Source organism: Conger conger, chromosome 4, assembly GCF_963514075.1.
Source record: "Conger conger chromosome 4, fConCon1.1, whole genome shotgun sequence".
Classification (NCBI taxonomy): Eukaryota; Metazoa; Chordata; class Actinopteri; order Anguilliformes; family Congridae; genus Conger; species Conger conger.
Window position 1 is genome coordinate 66,690,049 of NC_083763.1, and position 18,180 is coordinate 66,708,228.

Sequence of the window (18,180 nt, forward strand, 5' to 3'; positions counted from 1 at the left end):
CACTGGTGCTTGTTTTGATATGCAAAAACTCAATTTTCTCAGCCATGGTAGGCTGCACACAGTGATATTATTGTTAATATTAACATTAGGAATTCACCAGCGATACATGGTAATGCTAACTGTGTTTTGTCACCAGAGACACAAGAGCTGGTATGAAGACTCAAATGATCAAGCAACAAATGTTTCCTCGAGAGGAGTTTGTGTCTGTGCACGTAGTTTGAAATGATCATATAATCTATGAGGCCAGAAAAATTGAGAGTGGTATAATGGAATTTATTTATCGGAAGCAACTACTCACTATCCAAAATCAATTTTTTGTGAATTGCTGCAGGGTGACATTAACTTAATTATACTATGGATCCAGCTTCTACTGAGGCATAATTGCCAATTATTGTAGCCCAGGTACGCATATTTATGTACTTGAGTTAAATTCAGCTAAGTGACAGGATATTTAACAGCCTGGGTCAATTTGCTTAACTGCCTTATATAAATAAAACATTCATGCCCTATTCTTTTCTGTTATGTAAATGCTAGTTATTAATATCCCTTATCTGTTTTGAAAGTAGCTGTGTTAATTTGTTCACTTGATACCATATTTGTGTTATTTTTTCCAGAAAGACACAACAGATACCAACTCAATCATAATCATACTTAAGTGGAGTATTGGTATAGCCCACTGGTTAAATCTTCTTTGCTTGTGCTCGGAATTCTACCTGGCATACAGTCATAATTCTCGTCCAATCCGACCAACTGGCTTCCAAGACTGTGAATGTACTCTGTAGGCCTCAGCCATTGGGAATGCTTTTTCAAGCTGTGCTGCTGTTTGGTTTATGTGTATCTACTCAAAGGTTTCATGCATTATGACATCCAGTTGACTGGATGTTTTCCTCCTGGACCACTGCTGCATTGATCCAGGGAACTACAGGAGAGGTTCAAACAATAATTTAAATGTCCCTACATCTGCGACACGGATTAATGACAGTTCATCATAATAAGAATTGCGTATATTTTTTAATCACTGAAACATACAACAATGAGCAGTATCTCATGTCACAAATGGTATCTGTTGTTTTATGTCTCTGTATGTGTAGTTATTATTCCGTACCAAGGTTAAGAGTTGCTGCTGTAACTGCAGGAGGTGCTGAAAGCCCTGCATCGCTGCAGGCAGTGTGATGCGTGTACACTCGACACAAGCTCATAGTAAGACGTGTATTCATTGCATTCAGTATGGATTTGTTGTATTTAGTTCTGTAATCTCAAGGAGATTTCAAAGGTTACGTGAGATTAATTAAACAGGAGCTGTTTCTAAGTGACGAGGCGCATTCGGCTCCATTGTAAAAATACAGAATAGATCGTTATTTTCTTTTGATATTTGTGTTACTGCTACCCTGACGTTAGAGAAGTCGCTCTGCTCCCGTGCACACAACAGGTGCCCCTTGAGCAAACAGAAAGACAGGCCTGGCCAGCAGTGGGAGGCTCCATGTGCATGGACAACACTGAGCCTGCACAGGCAGACAGCTTATAACTTCCACACCCCTGCCTCTCCACAATGGCTCAACCTTTCAAACTGTGCACAGCAGCATTGCACACCGCTGTGTTTTTCCCCAAATACAGGTAAAGGCTCTACATTCCTCTCATATTCCTCTTAAAATGGAACTTGTTTCAGTGCGAATGACCCCAGTAGCCCTACCCTATACTCACAACAACAAAACAGGAGTTTCTTACACTGTATGGAAAGGTTGCTTCATATGCTGTATATTTATGGAGAAAAGGTGATTTAGAATTGTGAGAGAGAGGTGGTGAGAGAGATATATATGGAGTGAGAGAGAGAGAGGGAGAGAGAGGTACAGAGGTGACCTGTGTTAGATTGAGTCATGGTTGTTCACAGTGCCTTGTGATGTCAGCACAGTGTATTTGTAAATTCTGTAAAAACTATCAGCCGCCTGGACGGAGCTCTCTATGCGACGTAATAAGGTGGGAACAAAAATCAGTGGAATGTACGCAGCTAGCCAATGGCAGGTTTGGAGGAAGCTGGAGGAACAGATGGCAGTGCCGGGGGAGGGGAGTCAGACTGGAGGAATAATTGTTTGGGCAAAATAATACCAATCTTCAATGAGAGTACTGTCACACATTATTTACCTTCCGTAAGGCTACTTCTCAGAAGCCGGGTAACTTAAAACTTCCCTATTCAAAAATGGAATTCGTGTTTCCTAAAGAGAAATTTTGAGTTTCTCTTGGAGTGGGTGCTGACTGAAGTTTTGTCTCAGCTGAAGTGAGAAGATTGCGTATGATGCTGTGATTCATGTAGTTCAGAATAATGCATTATGCATGAAGCGGTTTCATAACGTGCCTTCTGAAGTGAACTGAGCATATCTTCATCTGGAAGAAGTGTATAAATGATTCAGTTGAATAATAAGGGGTGGGGAGGGGGGGTTAGCAGAAGCAACAGTTTGAATTTGATCAATCTCACGTTCCCACCATATGAATAGTGTTCTTAAAGGGTATGCAAATGATTAGGCGTGAGGACAGGTACACTGATGTGGAAGTGGCTCTTAAATGAGGTGACCTCTGTTGCTGCCAGTGACTTTGGTCAGGTCGAAAGGTGTAAGGCTTCATTCCACACTAGTTGAAATTACATTTCTTTTTCTTTTTTTCACAAATTTCCAGCGTCATGGAACTAGTGAATAAATGTCTGTCAGTCTGGTCCTGGAGAGCCTCAAGCCCGGCTGATTTTTTGTTTTGTTTTCATCTTAAAATCAGCATCCAGTCCAGACCCAGATAACCAGGTGAAGTGGTTTAACTGCTTTGCCAACTGCTCCTATTGATTATTTAAGTGCTATGGAAACCTGCAGAGCTTGTGGCTCTCTGGGACCAGGGTTGCAGGCACCTCCTGTATGAGCACAGCTATTTTAAATCCAAATCTACTGCAGAGGTCACCTCACAGGGCACCAAAATGCCATTATGTTTTCATAGCTTTCCCCTGGACATAGCCGTTCAATATCTAATGCCACGTGTCCATCTTACAGTGACCAGTCATGGTGCCAGGTGTGTTTTCAGTCATAGCCACTTGAACAGGTAATTGCCCTTCTCACAGTATAGCTGTGATTTAGCTCTTACTCCTGGATGAGGATAGTTGCTCCTTATAAAAGCAATGGCTGGTGTGTCTTTGTCAGTTCTGTTATCATAGATCCTTGTGAAAAGGAGAAAGAGGGCATATGATTGTGACCTAGCTGCTAGCGGCTAGTCTTGAGCATCATAATAAGTAGATTAAAATGCGTATGGCGAGAAGCAATGCATGCTCTTGCTAAAACTAATGCTATTTTTGAAACAACATACTTATTTATTTTGCGTAATTGTAACATCATGCCGATTGACAAAAATCTTGCGTAAATATGGCAGGATTATGCTTGCTGTTTACACACTCATCTCACTTTATTTTTTTTTGAATATGAGGATTTCATAATGAGGAAAAAGTTTCAGTGTGAAATACAGCTTTGTTCAGTATCTTTTTGCATGGAATGGATTTTCGAATGCTGTGTTGATATTGATATTGTGTAATTTGTATTAAATTACCCTGATACAATCGCAAGTGGCATCTCAGCTGACTGCTCACGAATCACCCATTTGCTACCAAATATGTGTGTTTTCCATGGACTAAATGAAAGGCTGCTTTGTGCAGGTCTCTACAGCCCCTGCAGTGCTTGCCTTGGTGCTGTGAGACTGTATTTATCCGTAATTTCATTAGTCAGAGTGAAAGGTCATTTGTGTGGGGATTTGGTGAATGCCATAATTGAACTTGAAATTGACTGACAGCTGGTGGAAGGGCATCAGTCTGTGTGATTTTTTTGTTGCTGTTTTGCTCAAGCAGTTGACTGCCGAGACACGCTGTAACATCTGTGTGATTCAGGATCATTTTGACCACTAGGTCGAAACTGAAAACCTCAAAACGGTGTGAAATGGTTCAGGTGCCATTATCTGTTATTTGTATGCAGAGGCGAAATGACGGCAAATGTTACTTTCACCCCTACTGAGAATAGATTTTACAAGTATTTGAGTGAAAAAAAATCCATAGAAATGTCCTTGCAGACAAAAGGGACCACCTTTGGTTTTTTAGCAGAAGCAAAATGGCAGCAATTACAGGACGAGGTGATGAAATGTCAGACCATGAGTTTTCTCTCTGATGGCCTGCTCATGTAGTTGTGTGTTTACACACCATGTGAACCCAGTCATTACTTGTTATCATACATACTGCTTAACCATGTGCCTAGTTTACTGTATATATGGATTCATCAGAAACTGGTGGGGAAACAGCACATACACACTGTTTCAGGACCATGGACAGTGGAGCAGAGCAGAGTTGAAGCAGGCTGAAGTCCCTGGCTGTGGTGCTGTATAGTTTCCTATGGGCAATGTGTCCTTTCATATTTTTTAATTAACGTTTTTCCTGTTACGTGCACGCATGGGCTAAATGCATAGTGAGCGAAATGCATTGACTGGCCCAAGCCTATGCATTAATTAGCAGCTGAATGAGCTCACTGAGGGAGTGGAAGCCGGGGTAAGCAGCGTATGCTGACAGGACCAGTCAAAGAACAACGGAGGCATGACAGAGCGTGGTTCAGTACAGGTTAACTCTGTCCTTGTGGGGCAGTGGTTCATGGGCTCTTTTCGGTGCCTCGGGGTGACCGGGCAGTGACCCTGACTGTGACCGATCCCGAGGAGGGAAAGTTGTGCCCGTATCCTCCTCCCCCACCCCTCCCCAGACCTCCTGCATCCCATAAGGCAATGCTGACCCGGTGGAAGCACGAAGCTGATGCGTCGGCCAGGTCTGTGTCACCAGAGCCCGCGGCGCGGCAACAGGGTAGCCCCGCCCCCCGTTGCCGGGTGAGCGAGCGGTCACGAGGAGGACGACGGTTCCGCCTCCTTTGGGAACGCTGGAGCGCAGCACTCCGCGGTGCATTAAGATAAATACTTCCACTGCGAACGCAAATTTAATTCAGTGGGTTAAATTCAATTTAAGGCAATCCAATTTGCATTCGGCCCAGTTTTGACACTCGAGCGCCGTGCTGAACTCAATTGGCACTCAAGCAAATGCATCAAGGAGCTTGCTTTGAAAAGCGCTATTTGTTCAAAGGGAAACACTATATAATGTACACAAAGCCGGTCCAGACCCAGGCTATCACTACATTAAAGCGGCTTGTTACAGTTTATTCACACCGTTTAAAGTCGTATCAATATCATCTATTTCAATGTCCAGCTGGGCACTTTGATTTACCTAATGTCATGATTGTCAGTCATTATTAACATTGAATGGTCATTTCATGACTTGTCTCACTTTCAAACACCGATTGAAATAATAGCTCTACTTCTGTACACAGTCACTCATGCTCACACACACACTCATGCTTCATCTGCACTTCCACTAGATTGGCATGTAAATATGACCAGTGCAATTCAACTCATTGGGTGGTGTGCCTTTCACTTAATCCAGCAGACCTGTTTGAAAATGGATGGATATAAAGTTTTTAGCGCTATAATTGGTGATGTACAGTTTGTCCCATGCTTGGGCTGCTCCCTATTTCAGCACTGATGGTTATAATGATTATTTTTAATAAGCCAAGCAGACATCCTTATCTACTTCAGCAATGTGAATAACGCGTATAATAAAGGGATTTAGCTCAAGGGTTTCAACTCTTGATATCCACCCAATGGCATTTAAGCCTGCAATATTCCGGTCACAAGTTTGATTCCGTTCCCAGTGTGTTGCACACCTACGGTGCCATTTTCAGTGGCAGCACATTTTAGTTTAATGCGCTGTTAGAAGTACTATAATTTGTGTAATAATTACCGTTATAGTTTAGGCCTGACCTCAGCTTCACAATGCTTTTTACACTGGATTCTGAGCTCTAGAGTATGTAGTATACACTTGCTCTTGCTCTATTACAGTAAGTGTGCTAGACATACAAGATTTAAAGAATCGACTTTTCATGAACCATTTGTCACCATGGGATAATGCACCTTTTAAAATACTGTAGTAGTAATTATTTATATAATTAATTATTCATTACATTTTCTTGCATTTGGCTTCTGCAATGGAGTGCATGCTGAATGTAAAGGACTTCACACATGGGCAGTTTGTCATTTCATCCCCTTGAATTCACTTAACTGTGTGTATTTTGTAAACACACATCGGTTAAGTGCACATTCTTAGCGTATGCATTTATTATTGGCTGGCTAAACTAGCTGAATGTATTTAAAATGTGGGCAGTATGTTTCAGAACAAAAAAAAAAACTTTTTTGCTGTCGACAGTGTAAGGTAATCTGCATTTGGCAAGGATATTAATAGCGTAGCACACAATGTTAAAGTTTACCTTCTGATGCATTTCAATAATTGAAGTTTAATTTGTAGTCGTTGGAAAAGAGGAAGTGTTTTGAACCCACTGCAGGATTCCATTTCCAGGCTTCATACCTTTCAGTCTATTAAAATATTTCATAGTTTTAGGTGATTATTTTTCCTTCATCATTGAGATCAAGATCTCTTTTTTGGGCACACAGTACTGGGACTGGAAAGAATGTTTTTATTTTATTTACAGTTTTTTATTCATACAGCACATTAAATTATACTTGTGTCACCCGTGTGATCTTATCCCCTGTGCCTAGGCTTCAATGAATATTAAGGCAGAAAACATTATCTTTGTGTACAATTGAGTGCAATTTACTGTTAACAGTGGGGCAAATGTTTTAGCAAATCATGCAGAAGCACTGTATTTTCCTGTGTGCACACAGTTCTAACCTTTCATTGTTCCATTTCCTGGCTGTTCGTGGGTGGCAGGCGTCCTGTCTCGGGTGCATGTTGTGTGCCATTGGTAGTTATCTGCAGTTGAGCAGATTGCGGTCCCCTGTTGACAAGAAATTGTGGCGGCGCACACCGCCACACAACCGTGATTTCCACCGGACGCGGTGCAAGGGTGGCGCGCCCCATCTTTAAGCACGTTGGCGGTTAGCTGTTAGCCGTGGCGTGTTCTCAGGGCTCGTGGTGGAGGTTATCGACCAGGCTCGAGGGGGGGGGGCTTATACCCACGCAGATGTGAGATTCCTCACCTGCATGGAGGCAGCGGTGGCGCTAGCCTGCGCTGTGATGTCAGCGGAATAATCCAGCGGTATCTGGGGCACCGCGAGTAGCCAGCCGGGGGGAGAGCCGTCGCTGTCGCTAACGATGCTTCAATGAGACGGACCGACGGTGGGGGATGGGGCAGGGTGGAAGGATCAGGGGGGGGAGGGGATTGGGAGAAGAACATCTCTGGGAGCGCTAGCACATTAGCGCCGGTCTTGAGTGGCAAGAGCAAGCGGTGATGATTCATTTGGCTGACGCTGAAATTTTCCAGCCGTCCCAGGGAAAGGAATTAGTCCCCAGCAACAAATGCATTTCTGCCCAGCTGGGAATGTTCACACGGAGACACCATTAATCACCCCACGAGCAGATTCCAACAGGAAATAAATGATACGGCCTTAAATTAGACGCTGTTGGGCTGCAGTGGTCCTCCGTGGCGCAGGCAGGGGAAGGGTAGGGGAAACCTGAACCCTATAATCCCATCCTGCTGTGACAGGGCCTGAAGTACTGTGTAATTGCATTGTCAGAGCCAGGCAGGCAGAGAATCCATGTGTTGGTTGACATCTATGGTACGTTGGTACTGAAGAGTAGCATACTGTACCATAGACGTCACTCAAGACTAGTAAATGTTGTTTTTTAGCTGAGCTACTTATACCTTGCATTGTTGCTTACAGGGTGTTTCATAAATCACATACATTCATTTTAACCTGTTTACCAAGGAAAGCATGACATTATTATTAACACAAATATGTCCAGTTGTTTTATGGCTCAGGTCCAAAATTTGTAAGATTTGTGTCCCTGTGCGGTCATATTTGTGTTACACCCTGTTGGACTCTGGGAGCTTATGTCATTTGTAATCTGTAACGGTGTGTGCATTGGCTTCAGTTAAACACACTTTAGTCGTAGATTGGATTTCTAGCCTTTATCTGTTATTAACTCGGATTTACACTGCTCCTCTTAGCTCATTTGTCACAAACAATTAAAACAACAATTGTGTTTTGTCTTTTTTGCACTCACAGAAAGGAGATGCTTGAGAGCTACACATGACCCTGGATGGAGTGAGGCCTTTTCATCATTTCAATTCCAAATGGACCGGTCTTCCCTGGAACTATAAAAAGGTAAAATGACATATTTCACAGGAATTTAATTGATGAAAATCACAAGGACACACTACAATGTCTGTGTGTGCATGTATTGTTCTCTTTTTTTGTGAACCGTTATTTTTCTAATCGTGCCATTTTCTCAAGAGCATTGATACGCTTGATGAATTAATGAATGTTTTGACACGTGCGACGTGCTGTCAACAACAAGTGGAAGCCAAATACGGTTTGTTTTACAGTGGTACTCCACAACCAAACCACTGCAGATGCACAGCATAGAGCGTGCAGCTGGCTACTCTGTGGGCCCATTCACAGCCTGTGAGACATGCGCTGGGCGTCATCTCAACGGGCGCTCAAAGCTCCTGCAACCTTTACTAATCCATTTCTTAAAGGTCAAAGTAAGCTCTTGTTCTTGACACAGTCAGAGCTGTAAAGGCAGGATTTGAATGTGTGGCTTTTGCAGTGTTTTCTGTTTGTGGCTTTTACACTGCATGGCTATTCTCCCTGACAGCCATTGCACAAAATATTGGACAGAACTCAAAAGGTTATTAACAGGTAATTATAAAATTCTTATGGCCTGCTGTTCTGGAAAAGACGAAACAGTTTTTTTGTGGCAATGCATGTCCTCATAAAGAGTCCAAATGGTGCTGGGGCCCAATAAGCTCTGATGAAAGTTAAAGAGGACGTATTGGAGATGGCTTTGATGTGTTCTCTGTAATAGGATATTTCACAGCTTCCATTTCAGCATCAATAGCATTTATTGATTCATACACACGCACACACCACACCACACACATGCTCTCTCACACACACACACACACGCACACATACCCACTCAGACACGCACCACAGACTCAGACATGTGCCACAAACACACACACACACACATACAGACAAACACCGCACACCACGCACACATTATGAACTAGGCTATAGAGCAGACTCTTGTTGACATGTTTAAACTGCTGAAAGCAAAAGTCAATAAAGATGATTAACAGAGAGGTTTGTGTAAGCCGAAGGAAATGGAGCAGGGCTGCGATGCCCGAGCGGGGCCCGCTGGGGCGGTTCGTCCCTCGCAGTGAGCCTTTCACCGGTCCCCAGTCCCACTGTGAGCCTGTAGCCGTGTGTGCGGCGCCGCCATGTTGGCTCCTGGGCTCCAAATGGCAGCAGTACAATACACACCGGTCTCAACTTCACGGCTCTCATTCCCCCGCTTCCTTTGTGCGTGGTTCCCTTTCTGCTTTCAGCAGAAACTCTCTCTCTCTCTCTGGGGAAAGAGCCCCGGGTTCAGCCGCGCATACCGGCGCAAACGATAACACAAGCACTTTAAACAGGGCCTCAAAATGGACGCCGCCACCAGGGAGGCCACACTGAATCAGTCCTAAGGGTTTGCCACAGTTAAGAATGTGTAATAATGTCTTCTTCTTTTTTTTTTCCAGTCATAAGTAGTTCGCCATGGACTGAAAGAAATGTGTACATATTAAAATTTTTAACAGAAAATATTTTAAAATAATATTTTCATTGCTGTACTTCAGGCAAGATTCCAGATTTAGTTACTGGAGTGTTCTAACTTTAATGTTTCTCTGAATCCTGCAATTATTGTTTCGAGTACTTACAATCCCCATGTGGGGCATCAGCATTTCTGTAGGAATCTGGACTTATCACTGAGGCAGTGTGGGGTTCAATTTATTAGAAAACAACCTTATCAACGTGACCATTTGCATTATCCACAATCCATTCATGGAGCAGCTTTTTCAGTGTATTTGCACATCCAATCACAGAGCCAAGTTAATGATGCCGATTATGGACACATTAGCATCATAGTGTTTCTCATAGAAATACATGGATAAGGCTGGAGCCTTCTGCCACTTTTTCCATTATCAGATATGTCCCAGTTGTTGTAATGTTTGATTGATGAGTTCAGGTTTGATTTGCTTTGTGACATGAATGAGTAAAGTGAAGAGCCTGAACATATTTTCATGATTTTAAGTCATTAATCAGTTAGCCAGTAGCTACTGCTAACTGTTTAACTGGAAATGAGCACCAAGGCAGACGTTAAGCCTGATGAAATCATTTTTGAATTTATACTGTATTTCAGCACTGCGTATGGGCTGAACAATTTGAGATGCAACAGAACAGGCAGTATTATCTTACAGAATATGATATTTCTGTATTTTGTCATTTTAATTTTGTTGCACCTGCAGGCAAGAGTTTGCTCATTATTCGGATGATAAAAGGTAGTAAGCAAGCATATTGAAAATATCATGCATACATACATCTTGTGTCTTATTGTAAATTAAGTAATACATTTTGCTCTGCTTATATTTTTACTCAGATTTAAGAAGACAGATAATGCAGGTTTTGCTGGTGATATTATAATTTTTTTGGCAACTTCCTGGTTTGTCTCCCCAAATTAGGGCAGTTTTCTGATATAACAGCAGCAAAGGCTAACTCAGAAGCCTACGGTTAGTGTGTTTCTCTGCATTGGACGTATGACTGTATGATTGTTTTAATGCTTTCTGTGCTATTTACTGTCAGTGTCAGTATCAGATAATCAGGAGTATTCATGAATTGTAATCACTGAAATTAGAACAGAGAAATCTGATGACCCCATTTTAAGCAAGCCCACAGGGAAGTGCAGATCTTAATCACATTATTAATACACCACTTGTATTTGTTTAAGAACTTGCTTCATTTTCAATTAATAATGAGAGGGAAACCACAACAGCGCCTTGCTCTTTGAAGAGGATAAATATGCCCTTTCATTTCCGTATTTCTTGTGACGCCCCAGCGTGAATTTTCAATACCGAATGTTTATGATGCAAACTTATTACAATTAATTTTGGAGAAAAACAAAAAAACCAAATAACATCTTGCCGAATTTTCTTGAGTTTGGCAACAGTCATTTTGGCAGTCACAGAGTGAAAATAAATGTGTGCCCAGTGCAGAACTAAAACTGAGGACCGTTCATTCAACGTCTCAGGGCTGATTTATCTGGTCCGGTGGTCAGTTTCACCTGTTATACTTCCACAGAAGCAGTTACCCAGGGGACATCACTCTACCTGCTGTCTCTGGGTTTTCTTAGTACCTGCCATGTTCCTTACCCTCAGTGCACCTGCCCGGTGAACACTTTGATCCTGTACAGTTTTTGTAGCTCCCAGCCGTCTCTGTAGCCGCGTGTTCTTCCCGGTCGGTGCAGACTCTACCGGGCTCGCTGCAGTGCCTCCGAGCCCCTGTGTAATCCCCCCGCCCACAGCTTTCACGTGAGATACATCAGAAAGGTACATCCTCTGTACCGCAGAGCTGTCCCTGCTCTCCCCGCGCGCGCGGCGTGCGGTTCATTCCAGCCCACGCGGCCGAGCGGCGCTCTCCTCAGCCCGGGCGCCGCGTCCAGCGCCCCGTTCCTCCGAGTGTTCCCTCACACGGAAACCCTGCTGAGGAACGGAGCAGCGTTTCCATGGAGACATCCAGGGGTTATATTTGGCAGGGGGATGTGCAGATCGCCTTTCTGCCACCACCTGGAACAATTAGTAGTTATTATAATAAGGATTTTGAGAATGACAGAACCAGACCAGCGCAGCACTAATACTCAGACAGTGGGAAAAGTGGCCATTTTGAATCAGAGAGGTAGCGAGTGATGCCTAATATGAGACTGGTAGTAGCAGGTTGCTGCTCATAGAACACAACAGCTAAATAGGTGGGCAGAAATCATAGAACACAACAGCTAAATAGGTGGGCAGAAATCAACTGGAAAATGTTACAGTCTGTTCACACGAGGTTGAGACAATAGGATAGGCGATAAAGGTGATGTACGTGAAGTGTTTTTTTCCCAGAGAAACTTGCTTGATCTTCTACAGTTGCAGCCATTTTGAGATCATGCTGCCTTTTTCCATTAGCTCATTAATGAACCTGTTCACAATAGTGATAGATACTGTCTGTCTTTCAAAATGGAGTGAGCAGCTGGCTGACACAGTATGGAAAGATTATCGTCCTACTCCCGGTGTAATATGCGATTATGTCATGCCTAAAGTGATGTGACAACTCCACTGAAAGGGGAAGTTTATCATTAGGTCTGCAGCTGCACATCAGAATGATGAAACAATAACTGTCAATTCATTTGTTAAAATACTAGATTATGCAAAATGTAAATTAGAAATTGAGAAATAATGTAAGTGTGATATGTTAAAATGATCATGTTATACATGGTTCTAAATGTCTTGAGAGCAGAGTTTATATGTAATTATTAATCAGAGATAAGGCTGAATGTTTATAAGTCAGCTCCAGAAGATACTGCCTGATGGTTAAATCGAGACATTGTCCTCCCCTGGAGCTTTCTTTCTGTTTGTTAGTGAAAGCAGACGGACGATTAGACCGTAATAAATGGACTTCATGAAAAATGAAGTTATTTTCCCAGGTGTCATTATATACTTATGCTAATGCAGTAATCGATCACTTCTCCGGAGTGTGGCTGGGCTGCGGATCATTTGCATACCCGAGGAAGGACGGGCGGGGGTGGGCTTCCAGCACAAGATGTTCCCAAACCGGGAAGGGCTGAGGGACCTGGCTGGATCCCTGGGAAAACTGTGTTTACAAAACAGCGGGAGCACCGCCAGGTTTCCAGGTTCTGAACGCTTTTGTGATCTTAAGCCTCAGGGAATGTCAGCAAGAAGTGAAGTGCTCCTGCCAGGAAGCGATAGACAGGGAGTAATCCCTATAATTCCCCGCCGATAGCCTGACTTCGGCTACAATGGATTAGGCAGAGAGGAGATCAGGGAGCGTACCTGTCAGAGCAGAGCAGCTAACAGCGGAGAGGCAATCTACAAAACGCACACACGCACATATGAACAGGTATACTGTAACACACATACACGCACACACACATACGAACAGGTATACTGTAACACACATACACACACACACACACATATGAACAGGTATACTGTAACACACATACACACACACACATATGAACAGGTATACTGTAACACATACACACACACACATCCACAGGCACACACACATACGAACAGGTATATTTTAACACACATACACACACATGCACAGGTACACTTTAACACACACACAGACACACACACACACGCACCTATGAACAGACCTCTCCTCCAAACTGTTTTCCAGACTACAGCTGTCTGACTGTCCAGAGCAGTCATGGTATGCACTGCCCTAATGCTTAATGTGCACTTTCTACATTGATTGGTATTTTACAGGAACATTTTCATTGCCAATAGTGGCTGCATTCCTGGTATTCCAGTGTAATTAAGTCAGTCAGTTAAGCAATCAATCAAATGTGTATATGCTTAACCAAGCTTGCTCTCAGATTGTCTTGGCGCTTGCTCATACAGCAGGAGCGATTTTATGTGTAAATGCTGAAGAAGCAGATTATGCATGCAGGCATGGCCAGTATAATCCACTGTTACGTGTCAAAACATAATCACTGAAAATACTGGGAACTAAGGTCTATATAAATATTTTTAAGAGGAAATTTTTTTTTTCTGTCTTTGGGCCTTGGAAGCAAATGAAAGAGGTGTAAACTGCGCATCTGTAGGGTAATCTGAGAGGTAATCTGTATGGTAATCAGAGTGCTAATCCCTGAGGTAATCTGTGGCTGGTAAGTGCTCCAAATCAGGACCATTGAGAAGACACCATGTTGTTTATTTTTCTGCCCTTATCCCATTTGAATATATTGAATGTATGTTTTCTACCCCGATGTTTCTGGAACATTCTTTCTCGTTCCTGCTAGCGTTTCTAATTTGTGCAAAGGGGGTTTCTATTAGCCTCCAGCTAGTGCTGCCTCTTGATGTACACGTGCTTGTGAATTACAGTGGTAAATGTCATGCCTTTCTGTAGCAAGTGTTTTGAACGTCTTTGCTTCATTTGTTCTTCACAGAGCTGCTGCATAGTCTTTATTGCGCTAAGAATGTAATTGGGTTGGTGATATCGACCATTGCTTCGGAAACCATTGCGATTCCAATATAAAATCTAATTAGCTGTCACTAAGCCCCCTCTATTTCAAATAATTGTGCATACCACTGCTTCAGTACTCACTGGTAGCATTTTGTGATGAAAGCTGTTAGTACATCTGGATTGGAATACATTTATTTGTTACCTTTACTGTGGTATGGTGGAGATTTTTAGTGGGAATGTACCAATACATCAAACCAGCAACTCCCAAAACCAGGACCTCATCCACAAATTTAGTGGGGTATTTAGTAGGATATGGAGTTGTGTGCTGGGGATTAGGGGACCGTCGTGGCAAGATCCTCCATAGAAATCTGACCTGCCAGGAGTTACTGAAATGTATCCTGCTCTCGAGTATTCCCTTTGTTCTTCTCCTGAAGAGGATTCTTTGTGGGTGGAGGCAGTATGTGAATCCTGAATTTTTCCAAAATGCTAATTCTGACAAAGGGGGAGCCTGTCTCTGTGGGAGTTATCAGTATGGTGTACACAGAGACTTTGATAGCCTAACGAGGCTACAAATATTCTAGTTAAAGTGAACATGTTATAATTAGATTGATAGATGGATAGATAGATAATATGGGTAGATCGATAGATAGAGAAATAGATAGATACTGTTGCTTATGCCTTAAACACTTTGATAAAGGTTTGCTATCAATCTCACTACAGTACTGCTGAAAACAGTGTCTATTTCAGGCAGCTGGGTCCCTCTGAGACTCTCTCTCTCCCAGAAACTGTCCCTCCACTGAAGACAGGTGTGCCTGCTGACTGCTCCTCCTTTCTGTAGCTAAATAAAGAGCCAGGCTTCCTGGGGGTAGTCGTGGGGGATGTGTCTGCCTCGGCAAAACAGCAAGATGGCGAGCTGCAGCCGAGGTACACCTGACTCAGAGGGAGAGAATCACAGACCGTAGAAAACATAAGGACCAAGTGCCTGTTACGTCACCCACTGACTATTCATGGGCTTGTGAAAAGCACTTTGAAACCGCGGAACTCAAGTTTACGGGCGCTGCCATGTCGTATAATTTGGAGTCAGAGACTGTGTGAGGCTCCTCCAGTCAGCGAGTGAGATAGGGACTCGGCAGTCATGCAATCTGTCCCTGATTCATCCACAAGGTATTACTGTATGGTCATAATAACACAATAACTTACAGAAAATTGTCACATGGGGAATCGTCACTATACTGGAGCCAATCACAGTGGCGCTACTGAGCAGCATGACCAGGAAATGAGCTTCAAAAAAAGAAGCCACTTAATATCCTCTGATGGCACTGCAGCCCCAGAACATGGGAAGGTCTTCATTTTAGAGGAGGACATGCATGCTAGCTCACAGCAAACATAACATTTGTGCACAGAGCGAGCCAAAGATGAAAACAGGAAGTGCACAGTGCCAACTAAGCTCTTCATTTCCGTGTTGCCATCTTGAACCTGGTGATCATATCACCAGGTCAACGCATCACCTATTTGTGTACGTGATATCCAGCTGACTGTTGTTGTTGTTTGTTTTTACTTCAGTTCATGAACAACATTGCTTCACACTTTTGCACTTTATTGCCTGGAGCTGGCCCTATGCATACAGATGAGCAAAACATAGCAATGCCTCATGTATTTGATGTTCTTATTCTGTCTGCATCCTTGAGCATATTCAATCTGTTTTTCCTCTTCTATGACCTCACACTCCTGCTGGGAACAACTGTAGGATGTGCCCTGTTGTTGTGGGTTGAATATGCCATGCAGTCACTCAGAGCCACAGGGGGAAGCAGAGCTGTTTACTACATTGGCTTTCCTCCATTAGATTTTCTAAGTTTGGGGTGGGACAGTTTGGTTCATTATTGTTTTGTTAGCCCTATAGTACAATGGTTTGGTAGAATCCAGCCAAATCCATTCACAGCACAAACTGAATAGCTTTACATTCTGATGGACCATAGATTATCCTCGTAATATATTATTGTATCTCACATTATTGCATCATTATGCTACCCTGCAGCAGATTAGCAGTTGATGTAAGAGTCTTGAATTGATAAATTACTGGGGAGTAATGAAGAAGTATGGAAGCACTCATGATGCAAATTAGAATCAAATGATTGGCTGTGTGTGTGTGTTCTTGCTGGTAGGACATCAACAGAGAAGGGATTTCAGTATGTAGAGGGTGCAGAAGAAACTCATGTTAGATGGTAGCCCATCATTTTTACCACTTAACACTTAGAGATCAAAGGTGCTCTTTTTCTACATTGCAATTGACAGGCTTAATATGAAATAGTTGCTCATCATGTCTCTCTGCCACTTTGCACTGCTTTACCTCATTTCTGACTACATTCCTACCGTATATCTTTTTTTCTGACTATATCTGGTTTTTATTGTTTTATTGTCTTATTGTTTAATGGTTTTCCATTGTCATTTTTAATGTAGTTGATGGCAGTCGATAGATTAACTGGTTTGTTCTAACAAGATGATTTTTGTGCACATCTGGTTGTTTGCTCAGTACCTACAATTTTTCATTGATCCTTCCTCCTTGTACAAGGGAAACAGCAAGCAGTAACAACCAAAGATGTGTCTCACAAGGAGATGATTGCGAATGCAATTGTCATTGGCGTGGTGTGTTATTCCACAACTTTATCGCAGCTGTTTGAGAAGTGCTGTTGAGTGTAAAATGCATGCTCTCCCGAACAGACTGCTCCTGACACTCCCAGACAAGCGTTTTACTGAAAGTGATACATCATTTCCATCTCAGACGGCTGCTCCGCTTCATGGTAAAGTGGTGTGACAAGACGGTGAAAAGGTGAAATGGAGTATCATGGAGTATCTCTCTCAGATGTCCTTGTCTGCTGTACAGGCAAATGTCATCTTGAAAAAAGGGGTTAGAAATCGTGGTTCTCACATAAAAGCTGACTGTGCATAATGCTGAGATAGCGTGCTGCTCGACCCCATTCTCACATGATGAAATGGCAATGGGGTGTGTCTCCTTACAGAGAGTATACACTCAGTGAGCACTTTATTAGGCTTTATTGGGCAACAACACGTTAATGAGAGAGGTGAGAGGAGAAGGGCCAGACTGGTCAAAGCTGACAGGAAGGTGACGGTAACGCAACTAACTGCACATCACAACAGTGCTATGCAGGAGAGCATCTCTGAACACACAATGCGTCAAACCTCTAAGTGGATAGGCGACATCAGCAGAAGACCAATAAGTCATAAAAAGTCTAATGAATAACTAATAAAATGCTCAGTGAAAGTTGAGTTTTCTATTTGCTGTTCGAAGTTGCTGGACCTCTTCTCATCAAAATGAAGACAATTTCTGTTTCTGTGAGTCATTGCATGTAGCTTGGTGAGTATTCTTGAGCATGGATCCAGTGCACCAGCACACACCAGAGCATTTTGAGACCATAGAAATATAAGGTTCTAACTGACATTTTTGACAAAAATATGTCAGTTAATAGTGTCATAAATATGTTGTTTATAGGACAATTTGATAGGATTTTGATATTGTACATTCGCACTTTTATGGTGAGTGATATTAGGCTGTCTGTCATTTTGATCTATGAAGAACTGCCCTGCATTTCAGTTTTGCTGTGTAGGACCTTGTTTAATTCCAAGGTCACGATCTCTGTGGTCCTCTGTCATGTTCATGTCAAGTCATCTGGGAGGCTGCTTTCCTGTGCCTGGAAAGCCTGACAGATGTGTGTGTGTGTGTGTGTGTGTGTGTGTGACATGTGGCCTGGACTTGTCATGCATGAATGCCAGGGCCTAGCTGTGCACAAGCTTTAGGGGGGGAGGGGAAACGTTCGGATGTCAGGGGCGTATACAGAATTGTGAACTTTGACCTCTGATGACATGCATGTACAGTAGTAGGCTTAGGTGCCTTTTTTCTGGAGTGGCCATTTTGCCAGCTTGATCTGGTCACAGAGATGAGCAGAAATCTGTTTCATCTGAACATAGATGCGTTTCAGTCAGACGTAACTATTCATGCAAGGATGGGGATTCAGGGAAGCCCTGCCCAAA

At 42.9% G+C, this 18,180-nt stretch overlaps 1 protein-coding gene across 1 annotated transcript in view; it reads left to right on the forward strand.

The window, feature by feature from the left end:
- dlgap1b (discs, large (Drosophila) homolog-associated protein 1b) overlaps positions 1 to 18,180 on the forward strand; it is a 135,851-nt gene that overhangs the window by 15,663 nt on the left and 102,008 nt on the right. Inside the window, exon 2 of the mRNA XM_061239349.1 lies at positions 8,128 to 8,226. The gene's annotated coding sequence lies outside the window, so the exon portion shown is untranslated. The remainder of the gene's footprint in view (positions 1 to 8,127; positions 8,227 to 18,180) is intronic.